The sequence below is a fragment of the Mus caroli genome, unplaced genomic scaffold (genome assembly GCF_978045245.1).
Source record: "Mus caroli unplaced genomic scaffold, Mus_caroli_1 scaffold_8, whole genome shotgun sequence".
Classification (NCBI taxonomy): Eukaryota; Metazoa; Chordata; class Mammalia; order Rodentia; family Muridae; genus Mus; species Mus caroli.
The window spans coordinates 105927033-105943388 of NW_028227263.1; positions in this window are offsets into that span (position 1 = coordinate 105927033).

Below are 16356 nucleotides of genomic sequence, written 5' to 3' on the forward strand. Positions count from 1 at the left end.
ATCTAGTAGTTGATCAGTTCATTCCAAATATAGTCATGTTGACCAATAGAAATAGCCACTACATGATGGGAAGGTGGGGTTGTCTATGGTATCTGCCTAAGGCATGGACAGTAGGAGAGGAAACTGCAGCACTAGGGCTAACCATGAGTATTGGGTCCCAGGTAACAGAGAGTAGGGAAGGTCTGGAGGCATCCTACCTTGTCCCATACCCAACATCTTCATACTGAGACATCAAGTTCCTAGGGATCATTTATTTACTTCTTTTTCATTTAGGTTTTTATCTTCTTTGTTCTGCAATAGATTTTTTGTTTATGAGATAAAAAATACTGTGTAGGCTGGGTAAATTTTACTGGAGTTGACCTGAATTTAGATACCAACACTCAAGTTAGAAGGCTCATAAACACCTGCAATGCCAGATCCAGAGGATCTGATAACTTCTCTTGTGTGTCATCTCTACACACATGGGAAGCATTCTCTTTCATACACACTATTATATGCATAAAATTGAGAATGAACTTGTTTTCAAAAGAGCAACACAAGCTGTTTAGCTGGATAATCTGTTATCTTGCATTTAGTTTTTAATAGTGTGCATCTCCTCAATCTGGTGGAGGCTTGCATTCAGTCATCATCAATCATAGGAAACAAAATAGTTTCTAAGTGATCCTAACAGACACTCTTTTCTTTATCATCAGAGAATGAGATACTTTTAGTACTCAAAACTATTTTGTCCAGTTTTGAAACATTAGAATGCTTTAAGGAACTTTCTCCAATTAGAATAACTGTCTACCCATATACTTTATCTATTATTGGCAAAGGAAGGAACCAGAGTGCATAGGTGAGTGCTGGCCAATGACTTTTTTTTTTTTAATTTTTTAATATTTTTATTACATATTTTCCTCAATTACATTTCCAATACTATCCCAAAAGTCCCCCATAGCGCCCCCCACTTCCCTACCCACCCATTCCCATTCTTTTGGCCCTGGCATTCCCCTATATTGGGGCATATAAAGTTTGCAAGTCCAATGGGCCTCTCTTTCCATTGATGGCGGACTAGGCCATCTTTCGATACATATGCAGCTAGAGACAAGAGCTCCAGGGTTCTGGTTAGTACATCATGTTGTTCCAACAATAGGGTTGCAGATACCTTTAGCTCCTTGGGTACTTTCTCTAGCTTCTCCATTGGGAGCCCAGTGATACATCCAATAGCTGACTGTGAACATCCACTCCTGTTTTTGCTAGGCCCCGGCATCGTCTCACAAGAGACAGCTATATTTGGGTCCTTCCAGCAAAATCTTGCTAGTGTATGCAATGGTGACAGCGTTTAGAAGCTGATTATGGGACGGATCCCTGGATACAGCAGTCTCTAAATGGTCCATCCTTTCATCACAGCTACGAACTTTGTCTCTGTAACTCCTTCCCTGGGTGTTTTGTTCCCAATTCTAAGAAGGTGCACCGTGTCCACACTTTGGTCTTCATTCTTCTTGAGTTTCATGCGTTTATCAAATTGTATCTTATATCTTGGGTATCCTAAGTTTTGGGCTAATATCCACTTATCAATGAATACATATTGTGTGAGTTCTTTTGTGATTGTGTTACTTCACTCAAGATGATGCCCTCCAGGTCCATCCATTTGGCTAGGAATTTCATAAATTCATTCTTTTTAATAGCTGAGTAGTACTCCATTGTGTAAATGTACCATAATTTCTGTATCCATTCCTCTGTTGAGGGACATCTGGGTTCTTTCCAGCTTCTGGCTATTATAAATAGGGCTGCTATGAACATAGTGGAGCATGTGTCCTTTTTACCGGTTGGGACATCTTCTGGATATATGCCCAGGAGAGGTATTGCTGGATCCTCCGGTAGTACTATGTCCAATTTTCTGAGGAACCGCCAGACTGATTTCCAGAGTGGTTGTACAAGCTTGCAATCCCACCAACAATGGAGGAGTGTTCCTCTTTCTCCACATCCTCGCCAGCATCTGCTGTCACCTGAATTTTTGATCTTAGCCATTCTGACTGGTGTGAGGTGGAATCTCAGGGTTCTTTTGATTTGCATTTCCCTGATGATTAAGGATGTTGAACATTTTTTCAGGTGCTTCTCTGCCATTCGGTATTCCTCAGGTGAGAATTCTTTGTTCAGTTCTGAGCCCCATTTTTTAATGGGGTTATTTGACTTTCTGGAGTCCACCTTCTTGAGTTCTTTATATATATTGGATATTAGTCCCTTATCTGATTTAGGATAGGTGAAGATCCTTTCCCAATCTGTTGGTGGTTTTTTTGTCTTATTGATGGTGTCTTTAGCCTTGCAGAAGCTTTGTAGTTTCATGAGGTCCCACTTGTCAATTCTCGATCTTACAGCACAAGCCATTACTGTTCTATTCAGGAATTTTTCCCCTGTGCCCATATCTTCAAGGCTTTTCCCCACTTTCTCCTCTATAAGTTTCAGTGTCTCTGGTTTTATGTGAAGTTCCTTGATCCACTTAGACTTGACCTTAGTACAAGGAGATAGGAATGGATCGATTCGCATTCTTCTACATGTTAACAACCAGTTGTGCCAGCACCATTTGTTGAAAATGCTGTCTTTCTTCCACTGGATGTTTTTAGCTCCCTTGTCGAAGATCAAGTGACCATAGGTGTGTGGGTTCATTTCTGGGTCTTCAATTCTATTCCATTGGTCTATTTGTCTGTCACTATACCAGTACCATGCAGTTTTTATCACAATTGCTCTGTAGTAGAGCTTTAGGTCCGGCATGGTGATTCCACCAGAGGTTCTTTTATCCTTGAGAAGAGTTTTTGCTATCCTAGGTTTTTTGTTATTCCAGATGAATTTGCAGATTTCACTTTCTAATTCGTTGAAGAATTGATTTGGAATTTTGATGGGGATTGCATTGAATCTGTAGATTGCTTTTGGCAAGATAGCCATTTTTACAATGTTGATCCTGCCAATCCATGAGCATGGGAGATCTTTCCATCTTCTGAGATCTTCTATAATTTCTTTCTTCAGAGACTTGAAGTTTTTATTATATAGATCTTTCACTTCCTTAGTTAGAGTCACGCCAAGATATTTTATGTTATTTGTGACTATTGAGAAGGGTGTTGTTTCCCTAATTTCTTTCTCAGCCTGTTTATTCTTTGTGTAGAGAAAGGCCATTGATTTGTTTGAGTTAATTTTATATCCAGCTACTTCACCGAAGCTGTTTATCAGGCTTAGGAGTTCTCTGGTGGAATTTTTAGGGTCACTTATATATACTATCATATCATCTGCAAAAAGTGATATTTTGACTTCATCTTTTCCAATTTGTATCCCTTTGATCTCCTTTTGTTGTCGAATTGCTCTGGCTAGGACTTCAAGTACAATGTTGAATAGGTATGGAGAAAGTGGACAGCCTTGTCTAGTCCCTGATTTTAGAGGGATTGCTTCAAGCTTCTCACCATTTACTTTGATGTTGGCTACTGGTTTGCTGTAGATTGCTTTTATCATGTTTAGGTATGGGCCTTGAATTCCTGATCTTTCCAAGACTTTTATCATGAATGGGTGTTGGATCTTGTCAAATGCTTTTTCCGCATCTAAGGAGATGACCATGTGGTTTTTGTCTTTGAGTTTGTTTATATACTGGATTACGTTGATGGATTTCCGTATATTGAACCATCCCTGCATCCCTGGGATGAAACCTACTTGGTCAGGATGGATGATTGTTTTGATGTGTTCTTGGATTCGGTTAGCAAGAACTTTATTGAGGATTTTTGCATCAATATTCATAAGGGATATTGGTCTGAAGTTTTCTATCTTTGTTGGGTCTTTTTGTGGTTTAGGTATCAGAGTAATTGTGGGTTCATAGAATGAGTTGGGTAGAGTACCTTCTGTTTCTATTTTGTGGAATAGTTTGTGAAGAACTGGGATTAGATCTTCTTTGAAGGTCTGATAGAACTCTGCACTAAACCCATCTGGTCCTGGGCTTTTTTTAGTTGGGAGACTATTAATGACTGCTTCTATTTCTTTGGGGGATATAGGGCTGTTTAGATCATTAACCTGATCTTGATTCAACTTTGGTACCTGGTATCTGTCTAGGAACTTGTCCATTTCATCCAGGTTCTCCAGTTTTGTTGAGTATAGCCTTTGGTAGAAGGATCTGATGGTGTTTTGGATGTCTTCAGGATCTGTTGTTATGTCTCCTTTTTCATTTCTGATTTTGTTAATTAGGATGCTTTCCCTGTGCCCTCTAGTGAGTCTGGCTAAGGGTTTATCTATCTTGTTGATTTTCTCAAAGAACCAGCTCCTTGATTGGTTGATTCTTTGAATAGTTTTTCTTGTTTCCACTTGGTTGATTTCACCCCTGAGTTTGATTATTTCCTGCCGTCTACTCCTCTTGGGTGAATTTGCTTCCTTTTGTTCTAGTGCTTTTAGGTGTGTTGTCAAGCTGCTAATGTGTGCTCTCTCTAGTTTCCTTTTGGAGGCACTCAGAGCTATGAGTTTTCCTCTTAGAAATGCTTTCATTGTGTCCCATAAGTTTGGGTATGTTGTGGCTTCATTTTCATTGAACTCTAAAAAGTCCTTAATTTCTTTCTTTATTCCTTCCTTGACAAAGGTATCATTGAGAAGAGTGTTGTTCAGTTTCCACGTGAAGGTTGGCTTTCTATTATTTATTTTGTTATTGAAGATCAGCCTTAGGCCATGGTGATCTGATAGGATGCATGGGACAATTTCAATATTTTTGTATCTGTTGAGGCCTGCTTTGTGACCAATTATGTGGTCAATTTTGGAGAAGGTACCATGAGGTGCTGAGAAGAAGGTATATCCTTTTGTTTTAGGATAGAATGTTCTGTAGATATCTGCCAGATCCATTTGATTCATAATTTCTCTTAGTTTCACTGTGTCCCTGTTTAGTTTCTGTTTCCATGATCTGTCCATTGGTGAAAGTGGTGTGTTGAAGTCTCCCACTATTATTGTATGAGGTGCAATGTGTGCTTTGAGATTTACTAAAGTTTCTTTAATGAATGTGGCTGCCTTTGTATTTGGAGCATAGATATTCAGGATTGATAGTTCCTCTTGGAGGATTTTACCTTTGATGAGTATGAAGTGTCCCTCCCTGTCTTTTTTAATGACTTTGGGTTGGAAGTCAATCTTATCAGATATTAGAATGGCTACTCCAGCTTGTTTCTTCATGCCATTTGCTTGGAAAATTGTTTTCCAGCCTTTCATTCTGAGGTAGTGTCTATCCTTTTCTCTGAGATGAGTTTCCTGTAAGCAGCAAAATGTTGGGTCTTGTTTGTGTAGCCAGTTTGTTAGTCTATGTCTTTTTATCGGGGAGTTGAGTCCATTGATATTAAGAGATATTAAGGAAAAGTAATTGTTGTTTCCTGTTATTTTTGTTGTTAAAGTTGGCATTTTGTTCTTGTGGCTGTCTTCTTTTAGGTTTGTTGAGGGATTACCTTCTTGTTGTTTCTAGGGCGTGGTTCCTGTCCTTGTATTGGTTTTTTTCTGTTATTATCCTTTGAAGGGCTGGATTCGTGGAGAGATAATGTGTGAATTTGGTTTTGTCGTGGAATACTTTGGTTTCTCCATCTATGTTAATTGAGAGTTTGGCTGGGTATAGTAGCCTGGGCTGGAATTTGTGTTCTTTTAGTGTCTGTATAACATCTGTCCAGGATCTTCTGGCTTTCATAGTCTCTGGTGAAAAATCTGGTGTAATTCTGATAGGCTTGCCTTTATATGTTACTTGGCCTTTTTCTCTTACTGCTTTTAGTATTCTATCTTTATTTAGAGCATTTGTTGCTCTGATTATTATGTGTCGGGAGGTATTTCTTTTCTGGTCCAGTCTATTTGGAGTTCTGTAGGCTTCTTGTATGTTCATGGGCATCTCTTTCTTTAGATTTGGGAAGTTTTCTTCTATAATTTTGTTGAAGATGTTTGCTGGTCCTTTGAGTTGAAAATCTTCATTCTCATCCACTCCTATTATCCGTAGGTTTGGTCTTCTCATTGCGTCCTGTATTTCTTGGATGTTTTGAGTTAGGATCTTTTTGCATTTTACATTTTCCTTGATTGTTGTGCCGATGTTCTCTATGGAATCTTCTGCACCTGAGATTCTCTCTTCCATCTCTTGTATTCTGTTGCTGATGCTCGTATCTATGGTTCCAGATTTCTTTCCTAGGGTTTCTATCTCCAGTGTTGCCTCATTTTGGGTTTTCTTTATTGTGTCTACTTCCCTTTTTAGGTCTAGTATGGTTTTGTTCATTTCCATCATCTGTTTGGATGTGTTTTCCTGTTTTTCTGTAAGGACTTCTACCTGTTTGATTATGTTATCGTGTTTTTCTTTAAGGATTTGTAACTCTTTAGCAGTGTTCTCCTGCAATTCTTTAAGGGATTTTTGTGCTTTCTCTTTATTGTCTTCTGCCTGTTTAGCAGTGTTCTCCTGCATTTCTTTAAGTGTGTTATTAAAGTCCTTCTTGAAGTTCTCCATCATCATCAGGAGATATGCTTTTAAATCCGTGTCTAGCTTTTCCGGTGTGTTGGGGTGCCCTGGACTGGGCGAAGTGGGCGTGCTGGGTTCTGATGATGGTGAGTGGTCTTGGTTTCTGTTAGTAAGATTATTACGTTTACCTTTCGCCATCTGGTAATCTCTGGGGTTAGTTGTTATCGTTGTCACTGTTTAAAGATTGGAGCAGAAGCTGTGTTCCACTCACCAGCAGTCTCTAAATCCTGCGGCGGGGGTCGTGGGTAGCTGACAGTACCCCAGTGCTGGTCCAGCCGGAAGAGGCCTGTGGTCCTACACAGGCCGTTTTTCTGCTTCCCTAACTAATGCAGTCTCTGGTCCCGCGTGCAATTGGATTGGAGCAGAAGCTGTGTTCCACTCTCCAGAAGTCTTAAGATCCTGTGGTGGGTGTTGTGGGTAGCTGGTGAGTGTCAGCCGACCCTGCGCCCCAGCTGCCCCGGTGCTTTTCTGACCGGAAGAGGGTTGTGGCCCTATGTAGGCCGGATTTCTCTCTCCCCAACCAGAGCAGTCTCAGGTCCCGCGTGATTGGACTGGAGCAGAAGCTGTGTTCCACTCACCAGCAGTCCCAAAGTCCTGCGGCGGGGGTCGTGGGTAGCTGGCGGGTGTCAGGCAACCCTGTGCTCCCGCTACCCCAGCGCTGATCCGGCCGGATGAGGCCTGTGGCCCTACTCAGGCCGGTTTCTGCTTCCCTATCAAATGCAGTCTCAGGTCCCGCGCAATTGGATTGGAGCAGAAGCTGTGTTCCACTCACCAGCAGTCCCAAAATCCTGCGGTGGGGGTCGTGGGTAGCTGGCGGTTGTCAGGCAACCCTGCGCTCCCGCTACCCCAGCGCTGATCCGGCCGGATGTGGCCTGTGGCCCTACTCAGGCCGGTTTCTGCTTCCCTAACTAATGCAGTCTCAGGTCCCGCGCAATTGGATTGGAGCTGAAGCTGTGTTCCACTCACCAGCAGTCCCAAAATCCTGCGGCGGGGGTCGTGGGTAGCTGGCGGGTGTCAGGCAACCCTGCGCTCCTGCTACCCCCGCGCTGATCCAGCTGGATGAGGCCTGTGGTCCTACTCAGGCCGGTTTCTGCTTCCCTAACTAATGCAGTCTCAGGTCCCGCGCAATTGGATTGGAGCAGAAGCTGTGCTCCACTCACCAGAAGTCTTAAGATCCTGTGGCGGGTGTTGTGGGTAGCTGGCGAGTGTCAGCAGACCCTGCGCCCCAGCTGCCCTGGTGCTTTTCTGACCGGAAGAGGGTTGTGGCCCTATGTAGGCCGGATTTCTCTCTCCCCAACCAGAGCAGTCTCAGGTCCCGCGTGATTGGACTGGAGCAGAAGCTGTGTTCCACTCACCAGCAGTCCCAAAATCCTGCGGCGGGGGTCGTGGGTAGCTGGCGGGTGTCAGGCAACCCCGGCGCTGATCCGGCAGGATGAGGCCTTTGGCCCTACTCAGGCCGGTTTCTGCTTCCCTAACTAATGCAGTCTCAGGTCCCGCGCAATTGGATTGGAGCAGAAGCTGTGTTCCACTCACCAGCAGTCCCAAAATCCTGCGGCGGGGGTCGTGGGTAGCTGGCGGTTGTCAGGCAACCCTGCGCTCCCGCTACCCGGTGCTGATCCGGCCGGATGTGGCCTGTGGCCCTACTCAGGCCGGTTTCTGCTTCCCTCGGCTTGTGCTTCTAAAACAGCCAATGACTTTTTTGATTTTGATTTTGACTATAATCCTGTGGGGTTTTGTTAAAAGGACTATTGAATTTATAGGCCTATCTTTGTGTCTTCTTTTATCAGTGGTGCCATATATGTTATATTTTACTAACTATAATTTAATTGTATTGTCATTTTCTGAAAAAATGATAGACCTTTACCTATTTTTGTACTTTGCAAATTTACTATATTCTGTTATTAATTCCTTGAGTTTTTATTATTTGGGGACTTTCTGTAGAGAAATATTTAGTTTACTCGTCTTGATTCTAAAGGCCTTACTGTTCTCATTTCTTGGCACATCTCTATTTTCCAGTTATCACAGTCTTCAGTGTTTCAGGTTTTACTTCTTAAGTCTGTGATATGCTAGACGCATTTGTTTTAATCTTTTTTTTTCCATATTATTGACTCTTTGTCCTAATTAGCTTCAATTGTCAACATTTCATCTGAGGGAGCCCCAATTGAAGGTGTATCCCCATCCAAATGACAGGTTGCTGTATTTCTGAGAGCATGTGTTGATTGGTAATGGATATGGAAAGGCTCTTCCACTGAGGGTGGAGATATCACTAAGTAAGTGGTCCTGGTCTGAATTATATAGATACCTGAGGTAGTGACCCAACAAGAGAGAAAGCCAATTTACAATGTTTGCCCATGTTTTTCGTTCCTTAATTTTGTAACTTGAGTTTCAATCCTGAGCTCCCAAAGTAATGAACTGTGGTCTGATGTGAATCAGCCGAACAACATTATTAATTATATGAGATGTTTTTGGTTAGAGGATTTAATCACAGCAGTAGAGATCCAAAAAAAAAAATTAGGACAAAAAATGTGGCTTAAAAGTGATTTTGTTGTTGGACCTTCTTTTCCTCAGGATCCTTTCCATTTCCATCCCTACAGTTCTTTAAGACAGGAACAATTTTGGGTCCCAAGACCTGACACTATTTCAGAGGCTATGGAATGATCACAAAATGGGACTTATCATCACTGCCCTCTGAAAGACCCAACAAGCAGCTGAAAGTCAGATGCAGATATTTACACCCAAGCAATGGACAGAAGGATCTGATCCATGTGGTTGATTGAGGGGAAAGCTAGAAGAACCAGCAGTCTCAATTAACCAGGACTCCGGAGATCTCTCAGATACTGGAACACCAACCAGGCAGCATATACCAGCTGCTATGAGGCCCCCAGCACATATACAGCAGAGGTCTGCTGGGTCTTTTCAGAGAAGATGCACCTAACCCTCAAGAGACTGGAAGCCTTAGAGAGTTTAGAGGTCTTGTGGGGTAGGAGTTAGGGGCAGGGACATCCTCATGGAGTCGGGGATGGGGAGGAGGTATGAGATGTGAAGCAGGTGGAGGGTGGGCTGGGATGGGAAGCTGGAGTTTATAAATGAATGAATGAATGAATGAATGAATGAATGAATAAATAAATAAATAAGTGATTTTGTTGCTGGACAGAACTCGTGAATTTGTCTTTTTGATAAATGTGGAAGATATCAGAACTTTAGATGTCCAAAGCCAAAGTTGTACACTGAGCTTACTTGACCGTTTTTTGTTTTTGTTTTTGTTTTTTTTTTTTTTTTGTATGACCTGGATGATTGGAATTTTGATAGTAATGGAGATAGAAGAATTCAAGGTCAAAGGATTTCAATGAAGAATAGACTTCAGGAAAAATTAAGCTAGAGATATTTGTCATTTGTAGATATTTTTGCCCCAATTTTTTTTCTACCCTTGCCCTGAGTAAGGTAGATTTTAGAAGTAATGGGCTGATTTCTTAGATGAAACAATCAGTCTTTTGGGTGGTTACAAGTGGCTCATTCACAACTAGAGTGAAAAAAAGGAACTAGTGGGGCAAAAGTCTGGTTCATGGAATAAAACAGCACTAGGTAATTTCAGTGGCATTCAAGTGCCGAAACAGGCAGGAGTGTAAAGCCTTTACACATCAAAGTAGTCTCTGAATACATACAGGAACACATTCTGGAGAGAAACCCCAGGAATGTAATCAATATAACAAATCATTTGTTTGTGACAGCAATCTTTGAATATATAAAAGAACACATACTGGAGAGAAACCCTATGAATGTAAGCAATGTGGTAAAGCCTTTGAATATAGCAGTAGTTTTTTATGATAAAAGGAAATCATAGAGCAGAGAAACCCTATAAATGTAGTTAAATGTGTTAAACTCTTACATTTCAGTTAATTTTTACAGAAGAGTAAGATCTTTAGTGTATAACCAGTCTGTTAAAGTCTTTGCGTATCACAGTAGTCTTTGAGCATGTGAAAGAACTCATAATGAACGGAATCTGACTATAAAGGATTTGGTAAGATCATTATGTTCAGCTACACAAGATTCTTGTGGCGAAAAATAATCTGACAAGTGTCATCCTTCTATTCAAGCACAGTGTTCCTTTTTATTTTAAATGCACCTGCAAGCTCATCTGGACAAAATCACTATGGATTTAAGTGATAAGGTAATAATAACCCTTTTAGATTTCACACTTCTCTTTACACAAAAAAACTCATCTATGTATAAAACTTTATGGGTGTGTATTAATGTCTTTTCTGTTGCTGCAATAAAACATAATGTTTAAGACAACTTATAAAACAGTTTAATTTGTCTTCTAGTTCCACACCATTTAAGTATCATTAAATCAGTTGTGAGACATGGCAGCTAAAGTGGGAAGCTCAGAGCTCAAATCTCCAACCTGCAGCATGTGGCTAGGAGTGGGAACTAGAAATGTCATGCAGATGTAAACTATCAAGCCCACCTCCAGTGACATATTTACTCCACCAAGGCAGCATTTCTTCAGTTTTCCCAAATGATACAATCAATTAGAAGGAGTGATTCTTCTGACTCCAAACATACATTCTTGCTCTTACATGAATCAAACCATGATAATAAAAACTATAGGTAAGCCTTTAGATGCCTCAACACCATTGTTACAGGAATGAATGCTTACATAAGAAAAATATTCGTGAGCAAAATTTTGTTTAATGATTTGTTTAATTTTAATTATGTGATGTCAGTGTATTTTTTTATGGCTTTGTGCACATACATGCTGGTTCCAAGAACCCTTTGGGTCATCTTGGAACAGGAAGTACAGGGAGGCAAAAAACAAACAACAAACAAACAAGCAAAAACAAACAAACAAAAAACCCTGACCCTTATTCATAGAAAGAAACTTGTCTTAAATGTTTAGCCATGCATCTAGCCCTGTAAACATTTGAAAGCATTTATATAGTATGTTGATATCAGGTAATAAGAAAAACATTTATACACGAGAAAAATCCTGTTCCTACAAACAATTTAGTAACAATTTTGACATCACATTCAATCACCAAAAAAATTATTTCTGCACCTCTTTCTCAAAATAGCCTTGAACAGGTAAATAATTCACCATGTTCATGCAAGTCTTATGGTTCTGATCTCCACATGTGGTTTATATTTTGACAGTTTTGAAGAACTTCTACAAAACTATAAAATTTCCACAATGAGGCCCTGTCTGCCCCTAGGGTGGAAGGACAGAGTTGGAAAGCCATGTGCTGTTTAAATCAGTTGATATCTGCTCAAGTAGTAGGGTAGCTGCTACTCTCCTGGGACCAGGCTGGGTGACACTAGCTAATGATGCACAATGGAAAATCCTGGGAATCAGGAGCACTAGTGGGAGATACCTTGCTTATTCTTTCCAGAATTCTCTTCTTATGCAGATGTAGGGAGCTGTGAGGGAGACCACAAGCCAGATCACAGAGAATATGTAGGGGCTGTCCCCAGACCTGGAAGAGTAGATTGGCTGAAGTATCAGAGTCTGATGTGCTAGAATTGGAATGGACTGTGAGCTATATTGTAGTTCTGCTGGTGATCTGGGCAGGGACCTTTAGACCTTCAGTCATCCTGAGTAGATTCCATGACGAGGGTGAGGATCTGCAGCCCTTACAGTGGAAAGCTATGGTGCATACAATACTCATTTAGTGTATACACACAAAGACTGCTTTTAGTGTGCACTGTGAAATGAGTTCAACAAAATGGTCTGGGTTTGTTTGTTTGTTTGAGTTTTGAACATTGCATTTCACATTCAGTTTTGTGTGACAAATTTTCCAAATAGTTTAGAACAGAAAGGAGGTAGTGGGATTATTCTTAAGCAATATTAGATTGGAATTATTTTAACTTTTCATGATGACCAGCCACCATGATGTCATTGTAACTCAACTCTAGGGCATAAAAGGAATTTCTGAGATGAAAAGTTTTCTCAGGTGTGCATGGTATTTTGAATGTGGTTAGAGATGATTCTACGTCTTGTGTCTTAGTCCATGTGGCAGGAAACAGACATTGAATTAGCCTTCAACATAGTTTTGTGTGTGCGTAAGTGGGGCTGGATTTGCCTGAATCCAAAATGGAGTGTTAGTGCCTGCAGAACCATGCACTGCCCTCTTTTGTGATCACCTCCATTTCCAGGTCATGGTGCTTCTCTGTTTGGAAGGGAAATCAGTAGTAGATGGAGGGTCAGAAACCTAACAGTTTAGGGACTTCTATGAATTATTTTGTGCAAATTATGGAGTCTTTATTCAATTTCTTTACATATACAATCATAGGAAACATTAGTCAATTCACATTTTTTCCTGATGCAATTTCCTTAGGTCTTTTTATAAAAGCTTGACTATATTTTTGTGTTTTTCTTTCTCTTCAACACCTCATTTTTTCACACCTATTATACACATCCTTGATTGATGTAGCTTTGTGGTATGAAACTCATATTGTATTCGTGTGTATACTATTTCTTCATAATCTTACTGAGAATTCTGAGTTTTTCCACATGGCACACAACGTTGGAATCAACTTCCCTGTATTAAGAATTTTCTTTCAATCATATTGAATCTATGCTGCAAATTGATCATATCCAATATTGCTTTTCTTTCTTTTTCCTTTCTTCTTCCCTTCCCTTCCCTTCCCTTCCCTTCCCTTCCCTTCCCTTCCCTTCCCTTCCCTTCCCTTCCCTTCCCTTCCCTTCCCTTCCCTTCCCTTCCCTTCCCTTCCCTTCCCTTCCCTTCCCTTCCCTTCCCTTCCCTTCCCTTCCCTTCCCTTCCCTTCCCTTCCCTTCCCTTCCCTTCCCTTCCCTTCCCTTCCCTTCCCTTCCCTTCCCTTCCCTTCCCTTCCCTTCCCTTCCCTTCCCTTCCCTTCCCTTCCCTTCCCTTCCCTTCCCTTCCCTTCCCTTCCCTTCCCTTCCCTTCCCTTCCCTTCCCTTCCCTTCCCTTCCCTTCCCTTCCCTTCCCTTCCCTTCCCTTCCCTTCCCTTCCCTTCCCTTCCCTTCCCTTCCTTCCCTTCCCTTCCCTTCCCTTCCCTTCCCTTCCCTTCCCTTCCCTTCCCTTCCCTTCCCTTCCCTTTTCTTTTCTTTCTTTTCTCCTTTCTGGAAGTACATTTTAATGGCACTGTTTACTGTAGTATAAAAGGGTAAAAAATACTCTATATAATCATTCATTTAGCAAACTGTAGCAAACTATATGAAGTGTATGTAACTCAAGCTGATATGAAATAATGTAAAAAGCCATAGAAGGACATCAATATATAGTTTAGTTGCACAGAATACATTGATATAATCACTTAAAAGCTATCCTGCTGTGTGCAATTTAACTGAGAAAACAACAATAAAAAATCTGAAGTGAACCATGATCCAGGATTGAACAATGAATTTGAGTGTGACATGGGATTTTGTGTTAGCATATGGAATTAACTCTGATAGCAGTTGGTTGAGATTTACTACAGACATCAGCTAAAATTAGTTAGAGCCATGTTACATTGTTATAGTTCATGTAAAATTGAACATATTTAGTGTATGTGCTCAGATACATTTGGACATATTATGTACACCATTGTACCCTCATGTACTGGCTATTTTTGTGTCAACTTGACACAGCTGGAGTTATCACAGAGAAAGGAGCTTCAGTTGAGGAAATGCCTCCATGAGACCCAACTGTAAGGCATTTTCTCAATTAGTGATCAAGGGGGAAAGGCCCCTTGTGGGTGGGACCATCCCTGGGCTGGTAGTCTTGGGTTCTATAAGAGAGCAGGCTGAGCAAGCCAGGGGAGGCAAGCCAGTAAAGAACATCCCTCCATGGCCTCTGCATCAGCTCCTGCTCCCTGACCTGTCTGAGTTCCAGTCCTGACTTCCTTTGGTGATGAACAGCAGCATGGAAGTGTAAGCTGAATAAACCCTTTCCTCCCCAACTTGCTTCTTGGTCATGATGTTTGTGCAGGAATAGAAACCCTGACTAAGACAAATTGGTACCAGCAGAGTGGGGTATTCCTGTGACAACCTGACCATGTTTTGGGGAGGACTGTGGAAGGACTTTGGAACTTTGGGCTTGAAGATCCATTCGTTATTAAGAGCTCTGTCAGATGTTGTGTAGGAGCTTGGAAGATAATGTTGAGAACAGTGCAGAAGATGGAAGTCTGGTTTGTGAAATTTCAGAGGGAAAATTAAAGACTTTTCAGGGCCATTGCTGTTTTGATTGTGAAGATTTTGTAGTTCTGGTTAGCTGGGGCTGAAGAATCAGCTGTGATTAACAAGATACCAGAACTACTAAACCAAAAACTTTGCATTACTGGGACTATTGATGCTGGTTAGCTGGAGCTAAGAAATTAGTGGTGATTAAGAAGAGACCAGCATCGTTGAGGTGACATCTTCTGGGAAGTGTTTTCTGAAAGCACAAAGAGGCTGTGTTCCAGAGATAGGCAAGGTTGTACTCCTTCTGCAGTGGGACTTGGTAATGTGTAAGGGTCACCCAGGTGGTACTGGTTTTGAAGGCATGAAGGGGTCATGCAGAGGAGCTGAGGCTCGGCACTGTGAGAGGCCATGGAAGGCCATTGGTGAAGATGCAGCCTCAGTTGCAATTGAAGGCCCAGGACTGAAGGGGTCATGCAGTGTTTTGGAGATGCCAGTACCATGAGATGACCACCAAGAGCAGCAGCAGCAGTGGAGTATAGGCATCTGGAGCCTCGAGGACGACATGTGTGCTACAAAGGGCATGGCTGGAGAAGTGACCCAAGCCCTTGGAGGAGCCCAGAAGATAGTGAGTTGGATCCCAGACGTTGGACAGTTGGAGATTGAGTTTTTCTTTGATTGTGACTGTGCCCTGATATTTTCCCCCTTGAAGGAAGAAACTGTTTTAGTGGAACCCACAGTTAAGAGACTTTTAATTGTAAAAAGACTTTGGATTTTAAAAGAGATGTATATTTTAAAGAGATTGAAATTTTAAGAATATGTAAAGACTGTGGGACTTTTAAAGTTATTTAGATCTTGGGGATGAGTAAGAATGTAAGGGTTGAGGCTTACTAGTGATGTGTTTGTGTGTCAAGTTGACAAGGGGTCAATTGTACTGGCTATTTTTGTGTCAACTTGACACAGCTGGAGTTATCACAGAGAAAGGAGCTTCAGTTGAGGAAATGCCTCCATGAGACCCAACTGTAAGGCATTTTCTCAATTAGTGATCAAGGGGGAAAGGCCCCTTGTGGATGGGACCATCCCTGGGCTGGTAGTCTTGGGTTCTATAAGAGAGCAGGCTGAGCAAGCCAGGGGAGGCAAGCCAGTAAAGAACATCCCTCCATGGCCTCTGCATCAGCTCCTGCTCCCTGACCTGTCTGAGTTCCAGTCCTGACTTCCTTTGGTGATGAACAGCAGCATGGAAGTGTAAGCCGAATAAACCCTTTCCTCCCCAACTTGCTTCTTGGTCATGATGTTTGTGCAGGAATAGAAACCCTGACTAAGACACCTCATTACCACAAACAGCACAGTAAACAGTGTTCTTCATACTTTCTTGTTTTATCCATGTGTTTTTGTCTACAGTAAACAAAGTTCTCATAAAATGACAGAATTGCTATGGATTCTGGCAATCTTCTTAGTACATTTTCCATGCACTTGAAAATTAGTTGTATGAAGTACTATTTAGATGGTATGAGACCTTTCTGCCAATGAGTCCTAATGTATGAAAAAGAAAACTTGAGGTTAAGAACAGACTGACTTGTTTTGTTTGAATTTAAATAATGACAATAAATTATAGTTTAACAAAAATGTAATAGTCTTAGAAAAGTGACAGTGCTCTGTGGGTATTTTTTTATATCAAATTGCTCACCTTACATGATAACACTTTCATTGTTGACTTGCCAACTTTTTTTAAACACTTAGCATTTTCATGTAT